The sequence below is a fragment of the Thermobia domestica genome, chromosome 4 (genome assembly GCF_964235325.1).
Source record: "Thermobia domestica chromosome 4, izTheDome1.hap1.1, whole genome shotgun sequence".
NCBI lineage: Eukaryota > Metazoa > Arthropoda > Insecta > Zygentoma > Lepismatidae > Thermobia > Thermobia domestica.
This window is the reverse complement of record NC_137457.1, coordinates 224,003,839-224,016,084: the sequence shown is the minus strand read 5'-3', so window position 1 is coordinate 224,016,084 and position 12,246 is coordinate 224,003,839. Positions and strand designations below refer to the sequence as shown.

General features: G+C 34.7%; 1 long non-coding RNA gene across 7 annotated transcripts in view; it reads left to right on the top strand.

The window, feature by feature from the left end:
* Positions 1 to 12,246, top strand: part of LOC145683448 (uncharacterized) — a 1,457,912-nt gene that overhangs the window by 385,631 nt on the left and 1,060,035 nt on the right. For all 7 annotated transcript variants that reach the window (XR_014131102.1, XR_014131104.1, XR_014131098.1 and 4 more), the window contains exon 2: positions 10,802 to 10,851. This is a non-coding gene — a long non-coding RNA (uncharacterized LOC145683448). The remainder of the gene's footprint in view (positions 1 to 10,801; positions 10,852 to 12,246) is intronic.

The following is a 12,246-nucleotide window of genomic DNA, read 5'->3' as shown; positions in this document are numbered from 1 at the left end:
CAGTACACAAACAAACTGTTAATGAACTTACCAACTACGTACAACGAAATAAACACTGAAACGCAATGCTAACATCACAAAATAACCTTGAAAAGATCGTCTTCCACACTTGAACAGAGTTATTGAATACTAACGTTGTTTTTTTTAATACTGCTACTATCAATTAGACTAGTCCAAATTGAATTCTTACACAGGGAAGGAAATTAAGCTGTATAAGGCAGTACGAGAACTTTTACAAGGAAAAAAGTGTTGAACGAAAAGTTATAGTAAACAGATTTATCGGTGTGTTAATTCAATGCTAGAACCTTATAAGAAAACCCAAGTACGGTATGTGATGTACAATATTTTGTTTTGCTAAAATGGGCTATTTTATGGTTCCAAATATGCATAAATCATCTAGAAATTATTTCTTAAATTTTATAGACTGTTTAAGTTAAGAAATATACGTAATACTTTTGTTCATTTACTGTAGAAACACAAAAGAATATTGTATACAGCGGGTTTGCGTATCCTATAAAGACACAAAATCTTTTTTGATGATTCGCCACCGCAAATGATATTTGATTTCAGCGACGAAATTTTTACAGTACATTATCAATATCAATTGGCAACTCTTCCGCTCTATTGCGTTTTCAATATATAAAAAAATGATTTTTCGCTCCGCCATAATATACATTGTTAAGCAGTTAGCGTACGCACTTTTGGCGTGGGAGGCTCGGGTTTGATTCCCGGCGGGAGCTCGTGTGATTTGGATTGCACGTTTATCAGTAGGTTCACGTCTCATACAGCGTCGCTGCTGAACGGAACGATAAACTCAAAACCAACTCAAATATTTTTCATATACATTATGTAACCTGTGGCAACAAAGCACATAAGGACGTATTTTATTCCGAAAGTATTAATATTTATTGAGAGTACGAAGGTATATTTTTTCTAACATTCATATAGGGGATAGTGTTTTACCTACAGCATAACGTACCTAGGAACATTTGTAATTTCTGGTAGGTGCTGCAGCCTGTCAGCGTTCTACGATACTATGGAGAGAGGAAGATATTAGATGTGACGGTAGTGTGTTTATTTGTATCGTGGCGGGGCGGCTATAAGTCTTTGATCAGGTAATAGCGACTACTTTGAAACAAATGCAGAATATGAGAATTAAATCTGTCATATCTGTAGTTTTGTGTGGAGAAGAAACAAACTTGTGAACCAAAGTATTAAGAACAACTCATGTTATTAATATAAACTCTACCGAAGATTATTAACTTATATTATCATAAAAGAAATAGAAAGAATTTTTGAAACGAAGAAAAATAACATACAACATTGCAAGCGGAGGCAAAGAAACCTAACGTAACCACACGAATCATTTGCAGCGCAGTGATCGTGATTTAGTCGTCAAGGCGATTGACCAGTAATCTGGAAGTTCTTGGATCGAATCCACGTCGGGCATATTATTTCTTTAGGAATATTGATGGTGATTATTCGGCGATAACACGCGTTTTGTTATATTCAGATATTTGAATAATCAGATGTTTCAATACTTGAACTATCAAATCTTCAGGAATAATAATAATAATAATTATTATAATCACGTAGAAGATTAAAAATTAAAAACTTATTATCGCTCCGTTCATACCATTACAAGCAGAAACGTGATAATAGGCAAAAAATATTTCGGTTTTGTTTAATGTTACCCAATTCTGAAATTTCTCATCCCGATTCTAAAACAAACCACACAAAATCGGGATGAGACCCAACATATTACATTCGAGACGGGAAAAGGCTAACTGAAATTATCGTCTCGCTTTGGAGATAAGAATCGAGATGAGACGAAAATATTGTAAACATTTCTCGTCTTATCTCGATTTTCGAAATAGTGTATGCCACTCTTTAAGTAACAATTGCACTGTAGACTGAATCTTATACGTTATTTTGTATTTCAAAGCTCTCTGAATTACGGTGAGTGTGTATATATTTTTGTAGCAAATCCTTTATAATTATACCTGCATATTCTACAAATTAGTTTATTATATGCCTTACTGTTCAATGATATTCAGTTATATATATTACAGTTATTTTCCTTAAAACGTACAGTAGAATACTTTTCACATGAAACTTTAGTGGAAATCTTTCGTTTAAATTTGGATAGATGCAGAGGTAACTCTTGAAGGTACGGAACCCCTTCGCCGAAATCCATACATTTAAGTAAGTTTTACCAAATTTTAGGGCTACTTTAAAACTTTTAATACCATTATTATTATTATTATTATTATTATTATTATTATTATTATTATTATTATTGTTGTTACTGAATATTTGAGACCTCAATATTACGTACTATTCCAATGCAAATAATCAAACTAAGTTAAGAAAAATAAGAAGAAATTTTTTCAACCCTCTATAAGGATGAATTGTCTTATAAGAGATACTTTGGAAAGAAAAGAGGGGGGAAAAGAAGGTGTCAGCCATTGGACAATATGAAAATCGAACCTTCGGATGGCTAAACAAAAAACTAAGTATGATTTTTCTTCATCACGATACATAGTAACATCCTTTCTTTGGGTAAAAGATATTGGATTATGTATGCGTTATATTGATATTTCAACAAAATATACAAATAAATATAGAAAAAGAATAGTTCCTATTTACCAATTTTTGTTGAACGAATATATGGAACGTGTTGAAACTGGCGAACGAAAATATTATTATTATTTCTAGTAAGAGGGGAGGAACTTAGAAACAATTCCACAATGACGTTTTAGACAAATTTATGACTCATACTAGGCATGAAGGATGACCCTTTTATATGCATGAATTGTTTGCGAAACACGCGAAGTTTACAGACAATAGGAATCAAAGTTGAAGATTGTGAAATCATGTTGTTAGTTTTTTCTCTGTGAAGGAAGTCGTTTCCACTCTAACTTGTAAGAACGAGAGAAATTGACTATTTTTCATGTTATTATACATCAGAAATATCAACATTCTAAAATACAATATTTTCTGAATATCTTAGGGGTCCTTGATTCGATTCCTTACTAACTCACGAAACGAATGTGCAATCCACTACCCTAAGACTGCTCTTTTAAGTAAGAGTCACGAAACACTTGTCTATGTAGCAAATTGCAAATGTTTACGATTCCAATATTTTATTAACGATGAAACACTGATTTCGGTCATGATAAAATACTATACTCCTGAGAATTCAAGTTTAAATTTTAGAAAAGACCGAAAGTATTTATCTCTATATCTCTTTATATTTTCGTTGTACAGTTATTTCCAGTAACTTTGAACGGCAGGGTCACGAACACAGATACATCAAGAACATTTAATATTTCAAAGGCTCTCCCACCGGGAATCGAAACTGAGACCCCACCTACTGAACTGTATGATAGGTGGGGTGCCTGGTTCGTTCCCAAAGCAAGTAAGGTTGAGACAGACAAGATCGTACTCCTGGGTTTTGTCGGGACAGTCCCACTTTTTCGTTCCACCAATTCGTCCATCGTGCTTCACTTGGTTTAATTATAGTCTTCCTCAACCTAACAGGCATAATCGTTGGACATTAAAGGTAAAGATTTCATTTTCAAGGTGTTAACCCAAACCAATCCGAACTGAAAACAGTTGTATTTTCTATTGCTCATTAACATGTTTTCACAAAAAATATGTAGAGAAAAAAAGCATGGGGAATTGTAATTCCATTTAAAAGTGAAACAACACACTTATAATACCTTAACCTACAACTAAACCATTATGTATCGTTTTGCACTTTTTCAAAATTATAGGATATTCTGAAAAGTGGCAATATTGTGTTTGTTTTCAAACAGAACTAAACCAAATTACGGTTCGTTTTCTGAAATAAACGGACACATTCCGTTTCAAGTTTAAACCGAACAAAAAACCAGGTTACCCAGATATGGCGTGAGTCAATGGAAATTTGACCCACCATCTACCGTGACCCACTGTGACCCACAACCCACCCTGACCCACTGTGACCCACCAGCCACTATGACCCACTCCGACTCACCATTCACCATTAACCACTGACCCACCAAAACACATCATCATCGACTCTGACACATGATCCATAACTTCTTTACTGACTAAAAATGTTACACCTGTAATACAACCAGGTTACGAAATTCTAACTAATCGGAGTTTGAATTTCTACCGTCAATCGCTCAAGTACCGCTCTGTTACAATAACGATGGATTTGACCTTTACGATATGAAATGGTAAAGTGTTTGTCATGGATTAAATTACGATGAATTTCAATTAAACTATCATGGTCTAATTATTTCCTTGTTGAATTATCGATATTTTTCAGTGAAAAAACGGGTGAAAGTTTTAAAATCCCAAATCAAGGTAAGTAGACAAACATACAGAAGCTTACATTACAAATTTTGTCTATTTTTTCACAACTTTATGGGTTGATTGCCCTGTGCCTAAAGCGCTCCATATAATAAACAAGATTCAGCAATTATTATAGTAGAAAGCGCATGGTAAGCAGGGGCGGATCCAGGAGGCGTTCGTCCCTCAGAAGAGGAAACTTTCTTATTTTGTATATAAATAAAACCTAGAGTTTGGAAATCTTACAAGTAGCTCTGAGTATCAGTATTCCACCGTCTACAATCCACCGCCCCCGCAGAAGTGCGTCCTGTATCCACCTCTGATACTAAGCATATGTGGATTTATGTGATGCGAAACCCTGTATTGTTTGTGTCTCAACTAATACCGATCGTTTTCGATTACTTTTACAAATTAACCCACTATCAATTTACCATATATAGCAAGTGACGCTCCTCCGCATAAAGGAGAAGTTTAAAAAATGCTTTAAGACGTTCTGCTCGTGTTCAATAAAGCGTTAATATACTGAATTTTAGCTTCGTAAGTTGACGGTTTATAAGATACTTTTTTTTTCGCAAAAATTCGGATCCCCACTATACCTTAGGATATCATGATAATGAAAGCAATATGATAAGATCCAAGTTTGAATTAAGGCCTAACTATATATCAAAATTCATTTCATTTGAACGCAATTTGGCCGTAATGATTAGGCACACATAGTTACGTCATTTTTATATAATAATTTATATATTACAGTGATCAAAAATTATTTTTTCCTGTATTAGCTCCTCTAAAAACTCAGTCTCGAAAGCCAAGTAATAGTACAAGTCCTATTGCTATTATTACAATTACAAATATCAATATCAAAAAATGCCTCAAGTTCTTATTTCACCTAGAAATACTAATCTCAGGTACTTACACAGAAACGAACGAAAAAGGGAAATGGAGGCCTTGAAAGCAAAACGTAGATAAATTCACCAATATTCAGAAGCATATTTTTAAATCACACTCGACCCTACTCATAGGAGCTAAATACTCGTTTCTGCTTAGTTGCAGTCATCAGTTTCTCGCCACGTAGCATATATAAATACAGCAGAACTCAGGGAACTGTTACTGCCGGTCTTCTTGGCCGTGTGTACTAGCGCAATATGCTAGTAAATGTAACTGCTTTTGGCTTGGGTTCAAACCTGGGCCGAGGATTTTTTTCTATTTTTATTAAAAATACCCAAAAAAGGGATTTACTTACGTTACGTCTGCAGTTTTGCTATACAATTCCACTGTATAAGAAGAAGAAGAAGTAGAATTAGGAACGGATTAGAAACCGCGCAGTACCCGTTTTGTTCCACCTTGATTGCCATGATATAAATTTAACCTCAACTGCTTCTCCAATCTTCTGCTTCAACTTCAACAAAGTGAATTGTTTTCTGTTACAACTATAATACAAGATTTGGACAAGGACCGCAACCAGCCATAGAGGTTTAGAGGGACCATGAATATGTTAGGGGGGACAAGTGATTAAAAATTCTCTTACACATATCTAAATTGTGTTTTCTGTGTTGAGGTCTGCAGGTGTCACGAAAATTTTAGGGGATCCAGGCCCAGTAGCCTCCTCTGGTTGCGCGCTTGGTTTGGGCAATCGCAAACTGCATCCAGTCGGAAACGTGGTTTTAGTTTCTATGGTTAGGGTCGAGCGTTAAAAGAAACTTGCTGTTCAGAAGATGCTGTCTACAATGCAGTGAGCAGAGTGGGTCGGTTCGTTGTGGGTCGCAATAAGTCATGGTGACTGGCGGGTCACAGTGGGTCATGGCGGGTGGTGGGTCGCAGTGGATCACATGCTGTTGACCAACGACCCACTGACAATCAGAAAACACGACCCATTTGATCCACTCACCCACCGACTCACTGACCCATTCCAACTGTGATTGGCACTTTTCAGAATATCCGTGCATATTTTGGAAAAATTACAAACGATATGCAGTTGTTTGGTTTTAGGTTAAGGTATTATAAGTCTGCTGTTTCAGTTTTGAATGGAATTACGATTTCTCATGTTTTTCTCTCTCTATTTTTTTTTGCGAAAACACGTTAATGACCAATGGAAAATACAACTGTTTTTAGTTCGGATTGGTTTGGGTTAAAAGCTTGAAAATGAAATCTTTATGTATGTCCAACGATTATAGCTGTTAGGTTGAGGAAGACTATGATTAAACCAAGTGAAGAATGATGGACGAATTGGTTCAATGAAAAAGTGGGAGTGTCCCGACAAAACCGAAGAGCACGATATTGTCCGTCTCAAGCTTACTTGCTTTGGGAACGAACCAGGCACCCCACCTATCATACAGTTCAGTAGGCGGGGTCTCAGTTTCGATTCCCGGTGGGAGAGCCTTTGTAATATTAAATGTTCTCGATGTATCTGTGTTCGTGACCCTGCCGTTCAAAGTTACTGGAAATAACTGTACAACGAAAATATAATAGAGATATAGAGATAAATACTTTCGGTCTTTTCTAAAATTTAAACTTGAATTCTCAGGAGTATAGTATTTTATCATGACCGAAATCAGTGTTTCATCGTTAATAAAATATTGGAATCGTAAACATTTGCAATTTGCTACATAGACGAGTGTTTCGTGACTCTTACTTAAAAAAGCAGTCCTAGGGTAGTGGGTTGCGCATTCGGTTCGTAAGTTAGGGGTCCGCGATTCGATTCCTTACGAAAAAAATTCAAAAAAATCGTATTTTAGAATGTTAATATTTCTGATGTATAATAACATGAAAAATAGTCAATTTCTCTCGTTCTTACAAGTTAGAGTGGAAACGACTTCCCTCACAGGGAAAAAACTAACAACATGACATCACAATCTTCAACTTTGATTCCTATTGTCTGTAAACTTCGCGTGTTTCGCAAACAATTCATGCATATAAAAGGGTCATCCTTCATGCCTAGTATGAGTCATAAATTTGTCTAAAACGTCATTGTGGAATTGTTTCTAAGTTCCTCCCCTCTTACTAGAAATAATAATAATATTTTCGTTCGCCAGTTTCAACACGTTCCATATATTCGTTCAACAAAAATTGGTAAATAGGAACTATTCTTTTTCTATATTTATTTGTATATTTTGTTAAAATATCAATATAACGCATACATAATCCAATATCTTTTACCCAAAGAAAGGATGTTACTATGTATCGTGATGAAGAAAAATCATACTTAGTTTTTTGTTTAGCCATCCGAAAGTTTGATTTTCGTATTGTCCACTAACTGACATCTTCTTTTCCCCCACTTTTGTTTCCAAAGTATCTCTTATAAAACAATTCATCCTTATAGAGGGTTGAAAAAATTTCTTCTTATTTTCTTAACTTCAGTTTGCTTATTTGCATTGGAATAGTACGTAATATTGAGGTCTCAAATGTTCAGTAATAATAATAATAATAATAATAATAATAATAATAATAATAATAATAATAATAGTATTAAAAGTTTTGAAGTAGCCCTAAAATTTGGTAAAACTTACTTAAATGTATGGATTTCGGCGAAGGGTTTCCTTACCTTCAAGAGACACTTCTGCATCTATCCAAATTTAAACGAAAGATTTCCACTAAAGTTTCATGTGAAAAGTATTCTACTGTACTTTTTAAGGAAAATAACTGTAATATATATAGCTGAATATTATTGAACAGTAAGGCATGTAATAAACTAACTTGTAGAATATGCAGGTATAATTATAAAGGATTTGCTACAAAAATATATACACACTCACCGTAATTCAGAGAGCTTTGAAATACAAAATAACGTATAAGATTCAGTCTACAGTGCAATTGTTACTTAAAGAGTGGCATACACAATTTCGAGAATCGAGATAAGACGAGAAATGTTTACAATATTTTCGTCTCATCTCGATTCTTATCTCCAAAGCGAGACGATAATTTCAGTTAGCCTTTTCCCGTCTCGAATGTAATATGTTGGGTCTCATCCCGATTTTGTGTGGTTTGTTTTAGAATCGAGATGAGAAATTTCTCTTCTCATGGGCAACATTAAACAAAACCAAAATATTTTTTACCTATTATCACGCTTCTGCTTGTAATGGGATGACCTGAGGATAATTAGTTTCTAATTTTTAATCTTCTACGAGATAATAATAATTATTATTATTACTATTATTATTCCTGAAGATTTGATAGTTCAAGTATTGAAACATCCGAGTATTCAAATATTTGAATATAATAAAACGTGTGTCATCACTGATCAATCACCATCAAAATTTCTAAAGTAAAAAGAAGTCAGACGTGAATTCGATCCAAGATCTTCCAGATTACTGGCCAAGTGCCTTGACCACTGAACCACGTTCACTACGCTGTAAGTGATTCGTCTTCTGACTGGTTACGTTAGGTTTCTTTGCCCCCGCCTGCAAAGTTGTATGTTATGTTTCTTCGTTTTTAAAAAAAAAAACCTTTCTTGTTTCTTTTATGATGACATAAGTGAACAATCTTCGGCAAAGTTTATATTAATAACTTTTGGTTCACAAGTTTGTTTCTTCTAAACACAAAACTACAGATATGACATATTTAATTCTTATACTCTGCATTTATTTCAAAGCAGTCGCCATTACCTGGTCAAAGACTTACGTCCGCCACGATACCATTGAACAAGACTTGTGGTCGTGAAAGGTAATACAGATTTTAAGATGTGCTTTGTAAATGTTTTCGTAGTGACATTATTATGACCTAGTATAAACCGTTGATAAATTTACAATCAACAACATATTCATGGTTTTCAGCGTTTCTCAGTAAGAACAGTACACTACTTTCTCCTTTCTGTAGCTGTAACTTATAAGTTTGAAAACAAAATTTGTGAACATGGCGTCCCTTGGTAGCATGGAACACAAGTACATGACAAACCTTGGAACATGTTCCTTGGTACATCAGTACTTTTTTTTTATTTTATTGCGAATGACAATTCACGAAGTACACATCTGGTGTAAAGAAGGTTCCTGTCGAAGCCATGAAAAGGCTATCGAAGCTGTTACAACTGAACCTGGTACGTATATCTCAATTAGGGAAGCCTGCAAAGTATACAACATAAAGCTCGATGCGTTTTCTAGGAGTTTGTCCAAGTTCAAGAATTCTTGCGTACAGACTTACAAATATGCTACAAATTGTCATGTGAAGCGAGTGTTTAGTCTTCAGGAAAAAAATCTGTTGGTGGAATGCATAAAATAATGTTGTACAAGTGAGCTATGGTTTGGCAAAATCAGTGTAAGACTATTGTCATGCAGTTGCAATAGGTAAGAAAATTCCTGACATTTGGAATATGGAGAATGAGACTCAAGAACAATAGGTGCGTGGTTTCATGAGAAGACACGGCAACGAATTGTCGATAACAAAGCCGGAATCTACGAGTTTGACTAGTTCAACAAACTTCAACAATTGAAATGTTCACTGTTTTTTCAAAAATCTTGAAGATGTCCATAATCATTACGGTCTCATTCCCTAGAGGAAGGGTCTTTTCCTTTGTTTTACAACGACAACGAAGATAGTGCGAACGAAGAGTGTATATACTTCAGACAACCTTATAGGGAAGATAAAGGCGGAGAACAATGAATTCGTTGTTTGAACTGTCTTCAATGGACTTACGAACTTTGTGCCGATTGGGCTACTCATCCCTAAAACTGACTTCGATTCTGAAAGAAAAAAGCTATTAGTTCTTAAGTATATGTATGCTACAATTTATTCTTTGTCGGCTACAGTTAATCTAAGCTCATCTGGAAAGCCTTTCTGAAGAAACTCATTATTATTTCGCAGTGTGTTCATTACTTTGATTCATTTTAATAATTGTTGTCTAGGTCGTAATAGCAAGTATTTCTGTTCATATTGCGTTTCTAACTTTTACACACATTCTGTGTTCCAAGGTACAAAGGGTACTGTTCCATTGTACGTGAACATGTTGTATCATGGAACATTAATAACCATGTATTTTTCATTTATTTCTACAGGACTGTGGTATTACAATTTATAGTTATGAAATTAATTAGGGTAAATATGGCAGATGTTAGTGATGACACTTATTACTTTCTTCAATTCAAATAAATTATATTTAAGAGCACTTATGAAAAAAAAAGTGTTCCATGGTACAACACTCTCTCCTATACTTTGAATTGGTACACAGTTAGAAGGAACATAGTCATTTTTGCTTAAATGAAAGCTCTCTTTCACAGTGATTTACTGATGTTGTTCAGGCTACGCCACTATAAAACATGAATTTTGGACATAAATTGATGAAGGTATTTGGCTCAATCTCTTCTTGTTTATTCTAGTTAGACATATTATAGAATTTATCCTTGCAAGGTTGAAATTATACAATTACTGATTTCATAATTCTATGATTATATTTAAAAAAATAATAGGTATTACAATAAGCTTGAAAATGACAAAATATTAATAGTTTTTGTGTAAATTTTTATTTCAGGGGATGTAGAAGTACATAAAAATGTATAAGGAACAAACACTCCCCTAAAGGTAAGTGTACTATTAGCATTTTCTTTAGTACAATATTAAATGATATTCTTTTGTTTCAGTAATGAGCATTGTTCATAATTACACTTTAACATGTAGACAGCCTGTACGACGACGATCGAGGCGTTTGCCTTTATCGTGAGAGAAACAAATAGCCTCACTTCACATACCTATAAGTCGCTAATCAATCAATCAATCGGCAGTACTACGCACTGAAAAAAGTATAACTTCTTAGACAGGTTTAGAACTACATATTAAATTTACACGATATATGCAAAGGAAATGGAAAATAAGAAGCTTATTTTACCTAACTCAGACAGAAGCCAGTCCGCCAGCAGCGGCAACTGTTCAAGTTTCTCATGTATCATCGTAGCAGAAGATTTCCTGTTTGCTCTGTTTTGGGATGTCCAGATCTTTCCTACAGTGCAGCGCGACTTTCTTGAACGGTTTAATACCGACACATCACACAAGAATAACATATACAACTATTGGGAATGTAGCTAGAACTTGGCAGGAAATGTAGTTCAGTGACACAGACTTAGAAAAAAAGAGTATGACTGCTTATGTTTATGATAAACAATGTGTTAGTGATAAACAATAATGGCTGTTGCGAATTTGAATTGGGATATGAATGTATCTTTGTACGTAGAAGCTTTATTATAAAGAAAGTTTAAGTATTCGTGGTAACCTATAGATAACTTACTTAATATTAGCACCTTTGTTCCCATATCCCAAAATGATCGGATTTGAATTGAAGTGTACCATATCCGATTAAAGTGATCTTTGAGCACGCATGAAGATTTTATCATAAAACTCACGACAGATAATTTAATTCGTCAGCTGTCAAAGACGGCAGATAAATGTTCCTTCTGTTACGCAGTCACGTGTTTCAATGCTAATTCGTTTTCTTTAATATCAGTTTTCGAAATACCATGTCATCAAATGACATAACTTACCATTACATGTGTAGTTCGGTGGCATCTTATGAAATAAAGAAGTCAGTATGGCAAGTAGAAAGTATATATCAATCGAAGAAGCTCTGAAATTTTGTACGAGCAACATTCATGTGATGAATTGATACCCTATATGCATGATGTGAACATATCTGGCCAATATCTGACGTTCTGTCTATTCATTCGAAAAACATGCAAATGACTGAATTTTTTTTCTATCTCCTACAGTGTGCCCGTTTTAGTACGTTTGGCCTCTCAAACTAAAAATGACATACCTGACATTTATGCAGAGTCTTCCACACCTTTCGTCAAGATCATAAAATAACATCACTTCCTTTAGCTTCCTCACCACTTCTTTCCGACCTCAGGGATACTTCATAAGCATCATCCCTACCTTCAGCTCATGGATCTCCCAAGAAAGTGCCCACGAAAGACCCCTATTATG